This window comes from Anas platyrhynchos, chromosome 1 (genome assembly GCF_047663525.1).
Source record: "Anas platyrhynchos isolate ZD024472 breed Pekin duck chromosome 1, IASCAAS_PekinDuck_T2T, whole genome shotgun sequence".
NCBI lineage: Eukaryota > Metazoa > Chordata > Aves > Anseriformes > Anatidae > Anas > Anas platyrhynchos.
The window spans coordinates 18,868,312-18,871,353 of NC_092587.1; the positions used below are offsets into that span (position 1 = coordinate 18,868,312).

General features: G+C 36.6%; 1 long non-coding RNA gene across 1 annotated transcript; it reads left to right on the forward strand.

Moving 5' to 3' along the window:
- Positions 1-1,153: 1,153 nt before the first annotated feature.
- LOC110353582 (uncharacterized) lies at positions 1,154-1,758 on the forward strand. Its single transcript, XR_002404278.3, has 2 exons — positions 1,154-1,235; positions 1,319-1,758. It is a non-coding gene; the product is annotated as an uncharacterized lncRNA (long non-coding RNA).
- The last annotated feature ends 1,284 nt before the right edge of the window (positions 1,759-3,042 follow it).

Below are 3,042 nucleotides of genomic sequence, written 5' to 3' on the forward strand. Positions count from 1 at the left end.
CCCATGCAGGATCAGTTCAGGAAGGACGGCATCCTGTGGGATGGATGCCACACTGGAGCAAGGGAATAGAGTGACCGTGAAGGAGCAGCGGAGGAGAAACACTATAGACTGACTGCAACCCCTATTCCCCTGCGCCGCTTGGGGGATGAGGTGGAAGAGGATGGATGGAGGGAAGGCATTTTTGGTTTCTTTATTTCTCACTTCACTTGCTTGTTAGTAATAGGCAATAAATGCCTAAATAAATCTCTCTAGTCTGAGTCTGTTTTGCCTGTCATAATAATTGTTGAGCAGTCTCCCAGTCCTTATCTCAAACCTTGAGCCCTTCATTTTTTTTCTCCCCCTTTCCTTTAGATGAGAGGGAGTGAGAGAGCGAGTGTGGTGGAGCTCAATTGCCTACCCAAGTAAAACCACCACATGTCGATAGGAGAAAAAGGAGCACAAGGAAGAATAGAATAGACTGATACAAGTCATTTGGTTAAGTGTGGAAGACAAAATAGGTAAGTAAAAATTAAGAAAAATAAATCATGAGGGAATTATCTAAGAAAGGACATTTTTCCCAGGCATTATCAAAAAGAGAATGTCCTTGCACCAGTAAGCTCAAAATCACTGAAGCAAACTGAACTGGAAATGCAGAACACAAAGGTGAAAATAAAATTATACAAAGGTGAAGTAAATTGCCTGTGAATGGGGGAAGAGTAAGAAAATTAAGACCAGAATGCATGTATCCCTCTTCTCCACGTCTGTGTCTGTCAACTTTTTAAATCAGAGGCTTGACTGAAAACACAGGTAATGAAAGCAAACAGACACAACAGTTTGTACAGCAGTCTCTGGGTTTTGGTTTAGGAGCTTTTGGATCTTCTCAGGACAAGGTCCAGGAACATTGGAAGACCATGCAAACTGTATGAGAAACTTAATGGCACCTACTACTGCCTGCTACTACTACTGCCAGGATAAGACAATGAGAGGCACAGAAATGTGGACCCTAAGAAGCTCTATTAGCCTCTAACAAGCTCAGTTGTGTCCTTGACTCAAGGATGTCTGCACTATTTGTTCCAGCTGCAACAAATTAGGGCAGTCAAGCACCCACATAGCTGGTGCTATGGAGAGGCTTATTTAAAAGCCGGGCCTAGAGTACAGCTTCTAGAATGAACAGAGTACAGTTAATAGATGTAGTAGGTCATGCAGCAATTAATGTAGCAAGATCCTGGTTTGTAACCAGCATAATCATTTCTCAGGTATGGTGGTGATGTGCCTCAGGGCATATTCCTCTGCAGATTTTGGAGTGGCTAACCCTGCTAATGCAGAACTTTTAACGCAGACAGATGTCATAGGGAGTGTCTGTGGTCTCTCTCCCAGAAGTTGAAAAAGATGGTGTCCTTTCATGCAGCAGATGTGATGTTGAAGAGCTGTGTCACCAAGTGGAGGAGTGATGGGAGGAAGTGAGTGAATTCTGCAGCATCAGAGAGGATGAGAGAGAGAGAGAGAGAAACAGGATCTTCTCAGAGACTACACAGTTTCAGAGTCCTGAGTCCCAACTGTAGAGAACACAAAGAGGCAACATACTTATTATTGCTTATTACTACTTCCAGTGGAAATGGTCATCTAGGCACTTTGAAGAGTCCCTTTCATTTATTTGGGAGCACTTTGTCAGAGAAATTGAGCTTGAGTTTTGAAGAGGTCTTAGAATTTAAAAGCATGATAACAAGAAATAAGACTTTTAACACATCTTAAGATCAATACATTCTATTAGTGTTCAAACAGTGATGCGGATAGATTGTGCTCCTTTTTGCAAGGTGTTTTTTTTTTTTTATCTGATTGTTCAACAAAAAGTTAAGCAGTAGTTAAAAGTTGTCAGTTAATACCTGTTAAAACTATACAGAGCTAAAAGCAATAAGATAAAAAGTCTCAATTTTTTATTTTATTTTTTTAATATTTTTTTAATGGTTTATTCTTGACCAGTCCAGGGTCAAGACAATATGTAAATAAGCCCTGTTGAGAAGGAGTCTTTCCATAACAGTGCTATGGAAAGCTCTTCTTGTGTTCTTCAAAATGTTTCTTAGAGAACACAAATTTTACAAGATTTTCACTGATGAAGAAACACTGATTTTTATTATTACTATTATTATTATTTGCTTTAAAACTGGTATTCAGTTCTAAAAGTTTATTTTTTTTTAATCTTTTTAATATAGATTCTTATGAGCAAAAGAAAAAGTTTATCACTTTGAAAGGAATAGAATCAAGGGATGTGCAAAACTAAAAAAGGTTTTCTCTGTTTTTTTTTTTTCCTCTCCTCCCCTCTCCTTTCCTTTTCCTTCTCTTTCCCTCCACTCTTTTTGAATTTACACTTATAAACAATTCTCTGCGTTTCTGACAGAAACTCTTTTTTGTACTATGGATAGCATGGAACTGCATCTGTGCAAAATTCTGTTTCTGATGTTCTTGATAATGATACTTTTAATATTTTCCTGACAGTATATTTTATAATAAATACATTAAAATCTGCAGGAACTACAATTAATTTGTGTTTTTTTTTTTGTTGTTGTTGTTTGTTTGTTTGTTTTTTACTGATGCTTTATCTTTTGAAATAGGCTATAAGAATTTCAATATGACAAGATTAGAAAAACTTGCCATAGTTACCAAAGACAGAACAATCAATGGGGAAAAAGATTAAACTACCAATTTTATTATGTCGCCAAAACCTTGGATGAAAACCTCAAAAAAGAATGCATGGATCTAAAAACAAAACAACCGAACAAAAAAATCCATGAGTATCACAAGAGAGTGGAAGAAGAATTTAGGGAAACTAAAAGGGAAATAAATTGTCTTTCTCTTCCTTATTCTTCCCTTTTTCCTTAAAGACTGCTTTAAAGACTGTTTAAAAGTTATCCATGAGGGGCAATCTGTTGCATTGAAATGTTTAAATACTTATTAGTTTATAGACTAGAATATGGAAATTCTAGAAATCTATGAAGTATCAAAAATAAAATAAAGATTATTCCTATGATCTGTCTCCAGCTTAAAAAATAAGTGCCAAAAATAGAT